General features: G+C 38.5%; 3 non-coding genes across 3 annotated transcripts; all 3 read right to left on the reverse strand.

Moving 5' to 3' along the window:
* Nucleotides 1–13,208: 13,208 nt before the first annotated feature.
* Trnal-uaa (transfer RNA leucine (anticodon UAA)) lies at nucleotides 13,209–13,291 on the reverse strand. Its single transcript has one exon. It is a non-coding gene; the product is annotated as a tRNA-Leu (tRNA).
* Nucleotides 13,292–13,662: 371 nt separating this feature from the next.
* Nucleotides 13,663–13,745, reverse strand: Trnal-uaa (transfer RNA leucine (anticodon UAA)). Its single transcript has one exon. It is a non-coding gene; the product is annotated as a tRNA-Leu (tRNA).
* A 3,677-nt stretch (nucleotides 13,746–17,422) lies between these two features.
* Nucleotides 17,423–17,505, reverse strand: Trnal-uag (transfer RNA leucine (anticodon UAG)). Its single transcript has one exon. It is a non-coding gene; the product is annotated as a tRNA-Leu (tRNA).
* Nucleotides 17,506–18,051: the final 546 nt, after the last annotated feature.

Consider the following 18,051-nt stretch of genomic DNA (forward strand, 5'->3'; position numbering starts at 1 on the left):
TCCAATGGAACTTAAGTCCAACGCCTTAACCACTCGGCCACCCTGTGTGAAACTTCAGGTTAATAAGGTTACTTGAATTTGGAAAAAGTACAGGAAATGAACCTTAGTATTCTAAATTGTGTAAGAGCATTGACATCTGCCGACCTTCCTATTTCTTTAAAAATTTTCTGCTTTGATAATTCATTAAATTGATTGGAACTGCAAAAAGGGATGGTAATCTTTGAGATTTTGATTTTAAAATTTGGTGACATGGAAGGAATAATTGCGCATCGTTAAATAATGGCTGGTAGATTTTTTGTAGCTATTCTGTCTCTCCAAGTTTGATACTTCGCCCCAACGTGTCATAGCAAACACATTTTCACGTTGAAATTCTCCAAGCATCCTTCAATCATCTTATCACACACGTTAACCAACGGAGGTGGGGTTCGAACCCACGCAGACATTTGTCCATTGGAACTTAAGTCCATCGCCTTAAGCACTCGGCCAACCTGGTTGAAATTTCAAGTTAATAAGGTTACTTGAATTTGGAAAAAGTACGGGAAATAAACCTTAGTATTATAAATTGTGTAGGAGCATTGACATCTTCCGACCTTCCTATTTCTTTAAAAATTTGCTGCTTTGATAATTCATTAAATTGATTGGAACTGCAAAAAGGGATGGTAATCTTTGAGATTTTCATTTTGAAATTTGGTGACATGGAAGGAATAATTGCGCATCGTAAAATAATGGCTGGCAGAATTTTTGTGGCTATTCTGTCTTTCCAAGTTTGATACCTCGCCCCAACGTGTCATGGCAAACATATTTCCACGTTGAAATTCTCCAAGCATCCTTCAATCATCTTATCACACACGTTAACCACCAGAGGTGGAGTTCAAACCCACGCAGACAATTGTCCATTGAACCTTAAGTCCATCGCCTTAAGCACTCGGCCACCCTGGTTGAAATTTCAGGTTAATAAGGTTACTTGAATTTGTAAAAAATACGGGAAATGAACCTTAGTATTCTAAATCGCCCAAGTGCATTACTATTTGACGACCTTCAGATTTTTCAATAATTTGCCATTTTGATAACTCAACAAAATGAATGGAGCTTCAAAAAGTGATGGTAATACTTGGGATTTTGAATTTAAAATTTTGAGATATGGAAGGAATAATTGAGCATCGTGAAATAACGGCTTGGAGAATTATTGGTGCTATTCCGTATCGCCATGTGCGATACTTAACCACAACGTATCGTGTTAACACATTTCCACGGTTAAAACTCTCCAAGCATCCCTTAATCTTCTTATCACAAAGGTTACCCTAGCTAATACCAGAGCTGGGGTTCTAACCCACGCGGACAATTGTCCATTGGAACTTAAGTCCAACGCCTTAACCACTCGACCACCCCGGTTGAAATTTCAGGTTAATAAGGTTACTTGAATTTGGAAAAAGTACTGGAAATGAACTTTAGTATCCTTAGACAAGCAAAAGCATTAACATCTGCCGACGTCCTTATTTCCTTAAAAAATTTCGGTTTTGATAATTCATTAAATTGACTGGAACTGCAAAAAGGGATGGTAATCCTTGAGATTTTGAACTTGAAATTTGGTGACATGGAAGGAAGAATTGCGCATCGTGAAAGAACGGATGGTAGAATTATTGTAGCTATTCTATTTTTCCAAGTTTGATACTTCGCCACAACGTGTCATGGTAACAAATATTCATGTTTAAAATTCTCCAAGCATCCTTCAATCATCTTATCACACAGGTTAACCACCAGAGGTGGGGTTCGGACGCACGCCGACAATTGTCCATTGGAACTTAAGTCCATCGCCTTAAGCACTCGGCCACCCTGGTTGAAATTTCAGGTAAATAAGGTTAATTGAATCTGGAAAAAGTACGGGAAATGAACCTTAGTATTCTAAATTGTGTAAGAGCATTGACATCTGCCGACCTTCCTATTTCTTTAAAAATTTGCTGCTTTGATAATTCATTAAATTGATTGAAACTGCAAAAAGGGATGGTAATCTTTGAGATTTTGATTTTGAAATTTGGTGACAAGGAAGGAATGATTACGCATCGTTAAATTATGGTTGGTAGGATTTTTGTAGCTAATCTGTCTCTCCATGTTTGATACTTCGCCCCAACGTGTCATGCCAAACACATTTCCACGTTGAAATTCTCCAAGCATCCTTCAATCATCTTATCACACACGTTAACCACCGGAGGTGGAGTTGGAACCCACGCAGACAATTGTCCATTGGAAATTAAGTCCATCGCCTTACGCACTCGGCCACCCTGGTTGAAATTTCAGGTTAATGAGGTTACTTGAATTTGGAAAAAGTACGGGAAATGAACCTTAGTATTCTAAATTGTGTAGGAGCATTGACATCTGCCGACCTTCCTATTTCTTTAAAAATTTGCTGCTTTGATGATTCATTAAATTGATTCGAACTGCAAAAAGGGATGGTAATCTTTGAGATTTTGCTTTTGAAATTTGGTGACAAGGAAGGAATAATTACGCATCGTTAAATAATGGTTGGTAGGATTTTTGTAGCTAATCTGTCTCTCCATGTTTGATACTTCGCCCCAACGTGTCATGCCAAACACATTTCCACGTTGAAATTCTCTAAGCATCCTTCAATCATCTTATCACACACGTTAACCACCAGAGGTGGGATTCGAACCTACTCGGACAATCGTCCATTGGTACTTAAGTCCAACGCCTTAACCACTCGGGCACCCCGGTTGAAATTTAAGGTCAATAAGGTTACTTGAATTTGGAAAAAGTACTGGCAATGACCTATAATATTCTAAATCGAACAAGAGCATAACCATTTGACGACTTTCAGATTTTTCAATAACTTGCCGCTTTGATAGCTCAACAAAATGAATGGAGATGCAAAAAGGGATGGTAATATTTGGGATTTTGAGTGTAAAATTTTGAGATATCGAAGGAATAATTGCGCATCGTGAAATAACGGTTTGGAGAAATATTGGTGCTATTCCATTTCACCATGTGCGACACTTCACAACAACGTCTCATGTTAAGACATTTCCACGGTTAAAACTCTCAAAGCATCCCTCAATCTTCTTATCACACAGGTTAGACTAGCTAATACCAGAGGTGGGACTCGAACACACGCGGACAATTGTCCATTGGATCTTAAGACCAACACCTTAACCACTCGGCCACCCTGGATGAAATATCAGGTTACTAAGATTACTTGAACTTGGAAAAAGTACTGGCAATGAACCTTTGTAAGAGCATTAACATCTGTCCATCTTCTTATTTCTTTATCAATTTTCCGTTTCGATAATTCAACAAAGTGACTGGAACTGCAAAAGAGTATGGTAATATTTGGGATTTTGAGTTTGAAATTTTGAGATATTTGGAAGGAATAATTGCGCATTGTGAAATAACGGCTGGTACAACTATTGCAGCTTTTCTACTTCTCCAAGTTCGATACTTCGCCACAACGTATCATGGCAAACACATTTCCACGTTTGAATTCTCCGAGCATCCTTCAATCATTTTTTCAAAAACGTTAACCTAGCTAATAACAGAGGTAGGGTTCGAACCCGCGCGGACATTCGTGAATTGGAACTTAGTCCAACGTCTTAACCACTCGGCCACCCTGGTTAAAATTTCAAGTTAATAAGGTTACTTGAACTTGGAAAAAGTACTGGCAATGAACCTTAATAGTCTAAATCGTGTAAGAGCATTAACATCTGTCGATTCTCTTATTTCTTTAATAATTTGCCGTTTTGATACTTCAACAAGTTGACTGGAACTGCAAAAAGGGATGACAATATTTGGGACTTTGAATTTGAAATTTTGAGATATGGAAGGAATAATTGCGCATCGTGAAATAACGGCTGGTAGAAATATTGTGGCTATTCTATTTCGCCATGTTCGATATTTCACCACAACAAGTCATGGTAACAGATGTCCACGTTTAAAATTCTCCAAGCATCCTTCAGTCATCTTATCAAAAACGTTAACCTAGCTAATAACAGAGGTGGGGCTCAAACCCACTCGGACAATCGTCTATTGAAACTTAAGTCCAACGCCTTAACCACTCGGCCACCCTGGTTGAAAATTCAGGTTAATAAGGTTACTTAAACTTGGAAAAAGTACGGGAAATGAACCTTGGTATTCTAAATCGCGCAAGAGAATTACCATTTGACGACCTTCAGATTTTACAATAATTTGCCGTTTTGATAACTCATCAAAATGAATGGAACTGCAAGAAAGTATGGTAATATTTGGGATTTTGAGTTTGAAATCTTGAGATATGGAAGGAATAATTGCGCATTGTGAAATAAGGGCTAGTACAACTATTGCAGCTATTCTTTTTCTCCAGGTTGGATACTTCACCACAACGTATCATGTAACACATTTCCCCGGATAAAACCCTCCAAACATCCCTCAATCATCTTATTACTAGAGGTGGTACAACTATTGCAGCTATTCTATTTCTCCAGGTTTGATACTTCGCCACAACGTGTCATGGCAAACACATTTCCACTTTTGTAATCTCCAAGCATCCTTCAATCATCTTATCACACAGATTAACCTAGCTAATACCAGAGGTGGGGTTCGAACCCAGGCGGACAACCGTCCATTGGAACTTAAGTCCAACGTTGAAATTTCAGGTTAATAAGGTTACTTGAACTTGGAAAAAGTACGGGAAATGAACCTTAGTATTCTAAATTGCGCAAGAGAATTACCATTTGACAACCTTCAGATTTTTCAATAATTTGCCGTTTTGATAACTCAACAAAATGAATGGAACTGCAAAAAAGTATGGTAATATTTGGGATTTTGAGTTTGAAATTTTGAGATATGGAAGGAATAATTGCACATTGTGAAATAACGGCTGGTACAACCATTGCAGCTCTTCTATTTCTCCAGGTTGGATACTTCACCACAACGTATCATGTAACACATTTCCCCGGATAAAACTCTCCAAGCATCCCTCAATCTTCTTATCACACAGCTTAGCCTAGCTAATACCAGAGGGGGGGGTTCGAACCCACGAGGACAATCGTCGATTGGAACTTAAGTCCAACGCCTTAACCACTTGGCCACCCTGGTTGACATTTCAGGTTAATAAGGTTACTTTAAGCTGGAAAAAGTACTGGCAATAAACCTTAGTATTCTAAATCGCGCAAGAGCATTAACATCTGTCGATTCTCTTATTTCTTTAATAATTTGCCGTTTCATAATTCAACAAGTTGACTGGAACTGCAAAAAAGTATGGTAATAATTGCGATTTGAGTTTGAAATTTTGAGATATCGAAGGAATAGTTGCGCAGTTTGAAATAACGGCTGGTACAACTAATGCAGCTATTATGTTTCTCAAAGTGCGAGACTTCACCACAACGTGTCATGTTAACTCATTTCCACGGTTAAAACTCTCCAAGCATCCTTCAATCATCTTATCACACAGGTTAACCCAGCTAATACCAGAGGTGGGGTTCGAACCCACGCGGACAATCATCCATTGGAACTTAGGTTCAACGCCTTAACCACTCGGCCACCCTGGTTGAAAAATCAGGTTAATAAGGTTACTCTAACTTGAAGAAGTACTGTTAATGAACCTTAATATTTTAAGTCGTGTAAGAGCATTAACATCTGTCGATCTTCTTATTTCTTTAATAATTTGCCTTTTTGATACTTCAACAAACCGACTGGAACTGCAAAAAAGTATGGTAATATTAGGGATATTGAGTTTGGAATTTTGAGATATTGAAGGAATAATTGCGCATTGTGAAATAACGGCTGGTACAACTATTGCAGCTATTCTATTTCCCCAGGTGCGATACCTCGCCACAACGTATCATGTTAACACATTTCCACGGTTAAAACTCTCCTAGCATCCCTCAATGTTCTTATCACTCAGGTTATCCTAGCTAATACCACAGGTGGGGTTCGAACCCACGCGGACAATCATCCATTGGAACTTGAGTCAAACGCCTTAACCACTCCGCCACCCTGGTTGAAAATGCAGGTTAATATGGTTACTTGAACTTGAAAAAGTACTGGCAACGAACCTTAGTATTTTAAATCGCGCAAGAGCATTAACATCTGTCGATTCTCTTATTTCTCTAATAATTTGCCGTTTTGATAATTCAACAAGTTGACTGGAACTGCAAAAAAGCATGGTAATATTTGGGATTTTGAGTTTGGAATTTTGAGATATTGAAGGAATAATTGCGCATTGTGAAATAACAGCTGGTACAACTATTGCAGCTATTCTATTTCTCCAGGTTCGATACTTCGCCACAACGTGTCATGGCAAACACATTTCCACGTTTGTAATCTCCAAGCATCCTTCAATCATCTGATCACCCAGATTAACCTAGCTAATACCAGAGGTGGGGTTCGAACCCAGGCGGACAACCTTCCATTGGAACTTAAGCCCATCGCCTTAACCACTCGACCTTCCTGGTTGAAATTTCAGTTACTAAGGTTACGTGAACTTGGAAAACGTACTGGCAATGAACTTTAGTATTCTAAATCGCGCAAGAGCATTACCATTTGACAACCTTCAGATTTTTCTATAAAATGCCGTTTTGATAACTCAACAAAATGAATGGAACTGCAAAATGTGATGGTATTATTTGGGATTTTGAGTTTAAAAGTTTCAGATGTGGAAGGCATTATTGCGCATCGTGAAGTAACGGTTGGTAGAATTATTGGGGCTATTCTATTTTGCCCTGTGGGATGATTCAACACAAGGTTACATGTTAACGCATTTCCACGGTTAAAACTCTCCAAGCATCCTTCAATCATCTTATCACACAGGTTAACCAAGCTACTACCAGAGGTGGGGTTGGAAAACACGCAGACAATTTGCCATTGAAATTAAGTCCAACGCCATAACCACTCGGCGCCCTTGGTTAAAATTTCAAGTTAATAAGGTTACTTGAACTTGGAAAAAGTTCTGGCAATGAACCTTAATAGTCTAAATCGTGTAAGAGCATTACCATCTGTCGATTCTCTTATTTCTTTAATAATTTGCCGTTTTGATACTTCAACAAGTTGACTGGAACTGCAAAAAGGGATGACAATACGGGAAATACACCTTAGTATTCCAAATCGTGCAAGAGAATTACCATTTGTCGACCTTCAGATTTTTCAATAATTTGCCGTTTTGATAACTCAACAAAATGAATGGAACCGCAAAATGGGATTGTAATATTTAGGATTTTGAGTTTGAAAGTTTGAGATATGGAAGGCATTATTGCGCATCGTGAAGTAGCGGCTGGTAGAATTATTGGGGCTATTCTATTTCGCCATGTGGGATAATTGAACACAACGTGTCATGTTAACGCATTTCCACGGTTAAAACTCTCCAAGTATCCTTCAATCATCTTATCACGCAGGTTAACCCAGCTAATGGCAGAGGTGGGGTTCGAACCCCCGAGGACAATCGTCGAGTGGAACTTAAGTCCAACACCTTAACCACTCGGCCACCCTGGTTGAAAATTCAGGTTAATTAGGTTACTTGAACTTGAAAAAGTACTGTTAATGAACCTTAATATTGTAAATCGTGTAAGAGCATTAACATCTGTCGATCTTTTTATTTCTTTAATAATTTGCCTTTTTGATACTTCAACAAACTGACTGGAACTGCAAGAAAGTATGGTAACATTTGGGATTTTGAGTTTGGAATTTTGAGATATTGAAGGAATAATTGCGCATTATGAAATAACGGCTGGTACAACTATTGCAGCTATTCTATTTCTCCAAGTGCGATACTTCACCACAACGTGTCATGTTAACACATTTCCACGGTTAAAACTCTCCTAGCATCCCTCAATCTTCTTATCACTCAGGTTATCCTAGCTAATACCAAAGGTGGGGTTCGAAACCACGCGGACAATCGTCGATTGGAACTTAAGACAAACGCCTTAACCACTTGGCCACCCTGGTTAACATTTCAGGTTAATAAGGTTACTTTATGCTGGAAAAAGTACTGGCAATGAACCTTAGTATTCTAAATCGCGCAAGAGCATTAACATCTGTCGATTCTCTTATTTCTTTAATAATTTGCCGTTTGATAATTCAACAAATTGACTGGAACTGCAAAAAAGTATGGTAATGATTGCGATTTTGAGTATGAAATTTTGAGATATGGAAGGAATAATTCCGCATTGTAAAATAACGGCTAGTATAACTATTGCAGCTATTCTATTTCTCCAAGTGCGATACTTCACCACAACGTGTCATGTTAACACATTTCCACGGTTAAAACTCTCCAAGCATCCTTCAATCATCTTATCACACAGGTTAACCCAGCTAAAACCAGAGGCGGGGTTCGAACCCACACGGACAATCATCCATTGGAACTTAAGTCCAACGCCTTAACCACTCGGCCAGCCTGGTTGAATAATCAGGTTAATAAGGTTACTTGAACTTGAAAAAGTACTGTTAATGAACCTTAATATTCTAAATCGTGTAAGAGCATTAACATCTGTCGATCTTCTTATTTCCTTAATAATTTGCCTTTTTGATACTTCAACAAACTGACTGGAACTGCAAGAAAGTATGGTAATATTTGGGATTTTGAGTTTGAAATTTTGAGATATGGAAGGAATAATTGCGCATTGTGAAATAACGGCTGGTACAACCATTGCAGCTATTCTATTTCTCCAGGTTGGATACTTCACCACAACGTATCATGTAACACATTTCCCCGGTTAAAACTCTCCAAACATCCCTCAATCATCTTATTACTAGAGGTGGTACAACTATTGCAGCTATTCTATTTCACCAGGTTTGATACTTCGCCACAACGTGTCATGGCAAACACATTTCCACTTTTGTAATCTCCAAGCATCCTTCAATCATCTTATCACACAGATTAACCTAGCTAATACCAGAGGTGGGGTTCGAACCCAGGCGGACAACCGTCCATTGGAACTTAAGTCCAACGTTGAAATTTCAGGTTAATAAGGTTACTTGAACTTGGAAAAAGTACGGGAAATGAACCTTAGTATTCTAAATTGCGCAAGAGAATTACCATTTGACAACCTTCAGATTTTTCAATAATTTGCCGTTTTGATAACTCAACAAAATGAATGGAACTGCAAAAAAGTATGGTAATATTTGGGATTTTGAGTTTGAAATTTTGAGATATGGAAGGAATAATTGCACATTGTGAAATAACGGCTGGTACAACCATTGCAGCTCTTCTATTTCTGCAGGTTGGATACTTCACCACAACGTATCATGTAACACATTTCCCCGGATAAAACTCTCCAAGCATCCCTCAATCTTCTTATCACACAGCTTAGCCTAGCTAATACCAGAGGGGGGGGGGGTTCGAACCCACGAGGACAATCGTCGATTGGAACTTAAGTCCAACGCCTTAACCACTTGGCCACCCTGGTTGACATTTCAGGTTAATAAGGTTACTTTAAGCTGGAAAAAGTACTGGCAATAAACCTTAGTATTCTAAATCGCGCAAGAGCATTAACATCTGTCGATTCTCTTATTTCTTTAATAATTTGCCGTTTCATAATTCAACAAGTTGACTGGAACTGCAAAAAAGTATGGAAATAATTGCGATTTGAGTTTGAAATTTTGAGATATCGAAGGAATAGTTGCGCAGTTTGAAATAACGGCTGGTACAACTAATGCAGCTATTATGTTTCTCAAAGTGCGAGACTTCACCACAACGTGTCATGTTAACTCATTTCCACGGTTAAAACTCTCCAAGCATCCTTCAATCATCTTATCACACAGGTTAACCCAGCTAATACCAGAGGTGGGGTTCGAACCCACGCGGACAATCATCCATTGGAACTTAGGTTCAACGCCTTAACCACTCGGCCACCCTGGTTGAAAAATCAGGTTAATAAGGTTACTCTAACTTGAAGAAGTACTGGCAACGAACCTTAGTATTTTAAATCGCGCAAGAGCATTAACATCTGTCGATTCTCTTATTTCTCTAATAATTTGCCGTTTTGATAATTCAACAAGTTGACTGGAACTGCAAAAAAGCATGGTAATATTTGGGATTTTGAGTTTGGAATTTTGAGATATTGAAGGAATAATTGCGCATTGTGAAATAACGGCTGGTACAACTATTGCAGCTATTCTATTTCCCCAGGTTCGATACTTCGCCACAACGTGTCATGGCAAACACATTTCCACGTTTGTAATCTCCAAGCATCCTTCAATCATCTGATCACCCAGATTAACCTAGCTAATACCAGAGGTGGGGTTCGAACCCAGGCGGACAACCTTCCATTGGAACTTAAGTCCATCGCCTTAACCACTCGACCTTCCTGGTTGAAATTTCAGTTACTAAGGTTACGTGAACTTGGAAAACGTACTGGCAATGAACTTTAGTATTCTAAATCGCGCAAGAGCATTACCATTTGACAACCTTCAGATTTTTCTATAAAATGCCGTTTTGATAACTCAACAAAATGAATGGAACTGCAAAATGTGATGGTAATATTTGGGATTTTGAGTTTAAAAGTTTCAGATGTGGAAGGCATTATTGCGCATCGTGAAGTAACGGTTGGTAGAATTATTGGGGCTATTCTATTTTGCCCTGTGGGATGATTCAACACAAGGTTACATGTTAACGCATTTCCACGGTTAAAACTCTCCAAGCATCCTTCAATCATCTTATCACACAGGTTAACCCAGCTACTACCAGAGGTGGGGTTGGAAAACACGCAGACAATTTGCCATTGAAATTAAGTCCAACGCCTTAACCACTCGGCGCCCTTGGTTAAAATTTCAAGTTAATGAGGTTACTTGAACTTGGAAAAAGTTCTGGCAATGAACCTTAATAGTCTAAATCGTGTAAGAGCATTACCATCTGTCGATTCTCTTATTTCTTTAATAATTTGCCGTTTTGATACTTCAACAAGTTGACTGGAACTGCAAAAAGGGATGACAATACGGGAAATACACCTTAGTATTCTAAATCGTGCAAGAGAATTACCATTTGTCGACCTTCAGATTTTTCAATAATTTGCCGTTTTGATAACTCAACAAAATGAATGGAACCGCAAAATGGGATTGTAATATTTAGGATTTTGAGTTTGAAAGTTTGAGATATGGAAGGCATTATTGCGCATCGTGAAGTAGCGGCTGGTAGAATTATTGGGGCTATTCTATTTCGCCATGTGGGATAATTGAGCACAACGTGTCATGTTAACGCATTTCCACGGTTAAAACTCTCCAAGTATCCTTCAATCATCTTATCACGCAGGTTAACCCAGCTAATGGCAGAGGTGGGGTTCGAACCCCCGAGGACAATCGTCGAGTGGAACTTAAGTCCAACACCTTAACCACTCGGCCACCCTGGTTGAAAATTCAGGTTAATTAGGTTACTTGAACTTGAAAAAGTACTGTTAATGAACCTTAATATTGTAAATCGTGTAAGAGCATTAACATCTGTCGATCTTTTTATTTCTTTAATAATTTGCCTTTTTGATACTTCAACAAACTGACTGGAACTGCAAGAAAGTATGGTAACATTTGGGATTTTGAGTTTGGAATTTTGAGATATTGAAGGAATAATTGCGCATTATGAAATAACGGCTGGTACAACTATTGCAGCTATTCTATTTCTCCAAGTGCGATACTTCACCACAACGTGTCATGTTAACACATTTCCACGGTTAAAACTCTCCTAGCATCCCTCAATCTTCTTATCACTCAGGTTATCCTAGCTAATACCAAAGGTGGGGTTCGAAACCACGCGGACAATCGTCGATTGGAACTTAAGACAAACGCCTTAACCACTTGGCCACCCTGGTTAACATTTCAGGTTAATAAGGTTACTTTATGCTGGAAAAAGTACTGGCAATGAACCTTAGTATTCTAAATCGCGCAAGAGCATTAACATCTGTCGATTCTCTTATTTCTTTAATAATTTGCCGTTTGATAATTCAACAAATTGACTGGAACTGCAAAAAAGTATGGTAATGATTGCGATTTTGAGTATGAAATTTTGAGATATGGAAGGAATAATTCCGCATTGTAAAATAACGGCTAGTATAACTATTGCAGCTATTCTATTTCTCCAAGTGCGATACTTCACCACAACGTGTCATGTTAACACATTTCCACGGTTAAAACTCTCCAAGCATCCTTCAATCATCTTATCACACAGGTTAACCCAGCTAAAACCAGAGGCGGGGTTCGAACCCACACGGACAATCATCCATTGGAACTTAAGTCCAACGCCTTAACCACTCGGCCAGCCTGGTTGAAAAATCAGGTTAATAAGGTTACTTGAACTTGAAAAAGTACTGTTAATGAACCTTAATATTCTAAATCGTGTAAGAGCATTAACATCTGTCGATCTTCTTATTTCCTTAATAATTTGCCTTTTTGATACTTCAACAAACTGACTGGAACTGCAAGAAAGTATGGTAATATTTGGGATTTTGAGTTTGAAATTTTGAGATATGGAAGGAATAATTGCGCATTGTGAAATAACGGCTGGTACAACCATTGCAGCTATTCTATTTCTCCAGGTTGGATACTTCACCACAACGTATCATGTAACACATTTCCCCGGATAAAACTCTCCAAACATCCCTCAATCATCTTATTACCAGAGGTGGTACAACTATTGCAGCTATTCTATTTCTCCAGGTTTGATACTTCGCCACAACGTGTCATGGCAAACACATTTCCACTTTTGTAATCTCCAAGCATCCTTCAATCATCTTATCACCCAGATTAACCTAGCTAATACCAGAGGTGGGGTTCGAACCCAGGCGGACAACCGTCCATTGGAACTTAAGTCCAACGTTGAAATTTCAGGTTAATAAGGTTACTTGAACTTGGAAAAAGTACGGGAAATGAACCTTAGTATTCTCTATCGCGCAAGAGAATTACCATTTGACGACCTTCAGATTTTTCAATAATTTGCCGTTTTGATAACTCAACAAAATGAATTGAACTGCAAAAAAGTTTGGTAATATTTGGGCTTCTTGATACTTCAACAAACTGATTGGAATTGCAATAAAGTATGGTAATATTTGGGACTTTGAATTTGAAATTTTGAGATATGGAAGGAATAATTGCACATCGTGAAATAACGGCTGGTAGAATTATTCTAGCTATTCTCCTTCTCCAAGATCGATACTTCGCCGAAACGTGTCATGACAAACACATCTCCACGTTGAAATTCTCCAGGCATCCTTCAATCATCTTATCACACAGGTTAACCCCGTTAATGCCAGAGGTGGGGTTCGAACCCACGCGGACAATTGTCCAATGGAACTTAAGTCCATCTCCTTAACCACTCGGCCACCCTGGTTGAAATTTCAGGTCAATAGCGTTGCTTGAACTTAGAGAAAGCACTGGCAATGAACCTTAATATTCTAAATCGCGCAAGAGCATTAACATCTGTCGATTCTCTTATTTCTTTAATAAATTCCTGTTTTGATAATTCAACAAATTGACTGGAACTGCAAGAAAGTATGGTAATATTTGGAACTTTGAGTTTGAAATTTTGAGATATGGAAGGAATAATTGCGCATTGTGAAATAACGGCTGGTACAACTATTGCAGCTATTCTATTTCTCCAGATTCGATACTTCGCCACAACGTGTCATTGCAAACACATTTCCACGTTTAAATTCTCCAAGCATCCTTCAATCATCTAATCACCCAGATTAACCAAGCTAATACCAGAGGTGGGGTTCGAACCCACGCGGACAATTGTCCATTGGAACTTAAGTCCAACGCCTTAACCACTCGGCCACCCTGGTTGAAATTTCAGGATAGTAAGGTTACTTGAACTTGGAAAAAGTACTGGCATTGAACCATAATATTCTAAATCCTGTAAGAGCATTGCCATCTGTCGACCTTCTTATTTCTTTAATAATTTGCCGCTTTGATAATTCCTTGAATTGACTGGAACTGCAAAAAGGGATGGTAATCTTTGATATTTTGAACTTGAAATTGGTGATATGGAAGGAGTAATTGCGCATAGTAAAATGACGGCTGGTGGAAATATTGCGGCTATGCTATTTGGTTATGTTCGATATTTCACCACAACAAGTCATGGTAACACATTTCCACGTTTAAAATTGTCCAAGCATTCTTCAATCATCTTATCAATAACGTTCACTTAGCTAATGACAGAGGTGGGGTTCGAACCCACTCCGGCAATCGTTCATTGAAACTTAAGTCCAACGCCTTAATCACTCGGCCACCATGGTTCTAAGTTCAGGTTGCCAGGGTTACTTGAACTTGGAAAAAGTACTGGCAATGAACTTTATTACTCTAAATCGTGTAGGAGCATTAAGATCTGTCGATCTTCTTATTTCTTTAATAATTTGCCTTTTTGATACTTCAACAAACTGACTGGAACTGCAAAAAAGTATGGTAATATTTGGGATTTTGAGTTTGAAATTTTGAGATATGGAAGGAACAATTGCGCATTGTGACATAACGGCTGGTTCAAATATTGCAGCTATTCTATTTCTCCAGGTTCATTAAAAACCCATTTCCACGTTTAAGTTCTCCAAGCATCCTTTAAACATCTTATCAGCCAGATTAACCTAACTAATACCAGAGGTGGGGTTCGAACCTACGCGGACAATTTTCCATTGGAACTTAAGTCAAACGCCTTAACCACTCGGCAACCCTGGTTGAAAATTCATGTTAATAACGTTACTTGAAATTGGAAAAAGTACGGGAAATGAACCTTAGTATTCTAAATCGCCTAAGAGCACTACCATTTGACGAAGTTCAGATTTTTTAATAATTTGCCGTTTTGATAACTCAACAAAATGAATGGAACTGCAAAATGGGATTGTAATATTTAGGATTTTGAGTTTAAAAATTTGAGATATGGAAGGCATTATTGCGCATCGTGAAGTAACGGCTGGTAGAATTATTGGGGCTATTCTATTTCGCCATGTGGGATAATTGAACACAACGTGTCATGTTAACGGATTTCCACGGTTAAAACAGTCCAAATATCCTTCAATCATCTCATCACACAGGTTAACCCCGCTATTGCCAGAGGTAGGGTTCGAACCCACGTGGACAATCGTCCATTGGAACTTAAGTCCAACGCATTAACCACTCGGCCACCCTGGTTGAAATTTCAGGTTAATAAGGTTACTTGAAGTTGGAAAAAGTACTGGCAATGAACCTTAGTATTCTAAATCGCGCAAGAGCATTACTATCTCTCGATTCTCTTATTTCTTTAATAAATTCCTGTTTTGATAATTCAACAAATTGACTGGGACTGCAAGAAAGTATGGTAATATTTGGAACATTGAGTTTGAAATTTTGAGATATGGAAGGAATAATTGCGCATTGTGAAATAACGGCTGGTACAACTATTGCAGCTATTCTATTTCTCCAGATTCGATACTTCGCCACAACGTGTCATTGCAAACACATTTCCACGTTTAAATTCTCCAAGCATCCTTCAATCATCTTATCACACTGGTTAACCCCGCTAATGCCAGAAGTGGGGTTCGAACCCACGCGGACAATTGTCCAATGGAACTTAAGTCCATCTCCTTAACCACTCGGTCACCCTGGTTGAAATTTCAGGTCAATAGCGTTGCTTGAACTTAGAGAAAGTACTGGCAATGAACCTTAATATTCTAAATCGCGCAAGAGCATTAACATCTGTCGATTCTCTTATTTCTTTAATAATTTGCCGTTTTGATAATTCAACAAATTGACTGGAACTGCAAAAAAGTAAAGCAATACTTGGGATTTTGAGTTTGAAATTTTGATATATGGAAGGCAAAATTGCGCATCGCGAAATAACGGCTTGGAGAATTATTGCAGTTATTCTATTTCTCCAAGTGCGATACTTCACCACAACGTGTCATGTTAAAACATTTCCACGGTTAAAACTCTCCAAGCATCCTTCAATCATCTTATCACACAGGTTAACCCAGCTAATACCAAAGGTGGGGTTCGAACCCACGCGGACAATCGTCGATTGGAACTTAAGACAAACGCCTTAACCACTTGGCCACCCTGGTTAACATTTCAGGTTAATAAGGTTACTTTATGCTGGAAAAAGTACTGGCAATGAACCTTAGTATTCTAAATCGCGCAAGAGCATTAACATCTGTCGATTCTCTTATTTCTTTAATAATTTGCCGTTTGATAATTCAACAAATTGACTGGAACTGCAAAAAAGTATCGTAATGATTGCGATTTTGAGTTCGACATTTTGAGATATGGAAGGAATAATTGCGCATTGTAAAATTACGGCTAGTATAACTATTGCAGCTATTCTATTTCTCCAAGTGCGATACTTCACCACAACGTGTCATGTTAACACATTTCCACGGTTAAAACTCTCCAAGCATCCTTCAATCATCTTATCACACAGGTTAACCCAGCTAAAACCAGAGGTGGGGTTCGAACCCACGCGGACAATCATCCATTGGAACTTAAGTCCAACGCCTTAACCACTCGGCCAGCCTGGTTGAAAAATCAGGTTAATAAGGTTACTTGAACTTGAAAAAGTACTGTTAATGAACCTTAGTATTCTAAATCGTGTAAGAGCATTAACATCTGTTGATCTTCTTATTTCTTTAATAATTTGCCTTTTTGAAACTTCAACAAACTGACTGGAACTGCAAGAAAGTATGGTAATATTTGGGATTTTGAGTTTGAAATTTTGAGATATGGAAGGAATAATTGCGCATTGTGAAATAACGGCTGGTACAACCATTGCAGCTATTCTATTTCTCCAGGTTGGATACTTCACCACAACGTATCATGTAACACATTTCCCCGGATAAAACTCTCCAAACATCCCTCAATCATCTTATTACCTGAGGTGGTACAACTATTGCAGCTATTCTATTTCTCCAGGTTTGATACTTCGCCACAATGTGTCATGGCAAACACATTTCCACTTTTGTAATCTCCAAGCATCCGTCAATCATCTTATCACCCAGATTAACCTAGCTAATACCAGAGGTGGGGTTCGAACCCAGGCGGACAACCGTCCATTGGAACTTAAGTCCAACGTTGAAATTTTAGGTTAATAAGGTTACTTGAACTTGGAAAAAGTACGGGAAATGAACCTTAGTATTCTATATCGCGCAAGAGAATTACCATTTGACGACCTTCAGATTTTTCAATAATTTGCCGTTTTGATAACTCAACAAAAGGAATGGAACTGCAAAAAATTTGGTAATATTTGGGCTTCTTGATACTTCAACAAACTGATTGGAATTGCAATAAAGTATGGTAATATTTGGGCCTTTGAATTTGAAATTTTGAGATATGGAAGGAATAATTGCACATCGTGAAATAACGGCTGGTAGAATTATTCTAGCTATTCTCCTTCTCCAAGATCGATACTTCGCCGAAACGTGTCATGACAAACACATCTCCACGTTGAAATTCTCCAGGCATCCTTCAATCATCTTATCACACAGGTTAACCCCGTTAATGCCAGAGGTGGGGTTCGAACCCACGCGGACAATCGTCCATTGGAACCTAAGTCCAACGCCTTAACCAATCGGCCACCCTGGTTGAAATTTCAGATTAATAAGGTTACTTGAAGTTAAAAAAAATACTGGCAATGAACCTTAATATTCTAAATCGCGCAAGAGCATTAACATCTGTCGATTCTCTTATTTCTTTAATAAATTCCTGTTTTGATAATTCAACAAATTGACTGGAACTGCAAAAAAGTATGGTAATATTTGGGATTTTGAGTTTGAAATTTTGAGATATGGAAGGAATAATTGCGCATTGTGAAATAACGGCTGGTACAACTATTGCAGCTATTCTATTTCTCCAGGTTCAATACTTCGCCACAACAATTCATAGTAACATATTTCCACGTTTAAAATTCTCCAAGCATTCTTCAATCATCTTATCAAAAACATTCACCTAGCTAATGACAGAGGTGGGGTTCGAACCCACTCTGGCAATTGTCCAATAGAACTTAAGTCCAACGCCTTAACCACTCGGTCACCCTGGTTGAAATTTCAGGTTAATAAGGTTACTTGAAATTAAAAAAAGTACTGGCAATGAACCTTAATATTCTAAATCGCGCAAGAGCATTAACATCTG

Source organism: Hydractinia symbiolongicarpus, chromosome 2 (genome assembly GCF_029227915.1).
Source record: "Hydractinia symbiolongicarpus strain clone_291-10 chromosome 2, HSymV2.1, whole genome shotgun sequence".
NCBI lineage: Eukaryota > Metazoa > Cnidaria > Hydrozoa > Anthoathecata > Hydractiniidae > Hydractinia > Hydractinia symbiolongicarpus.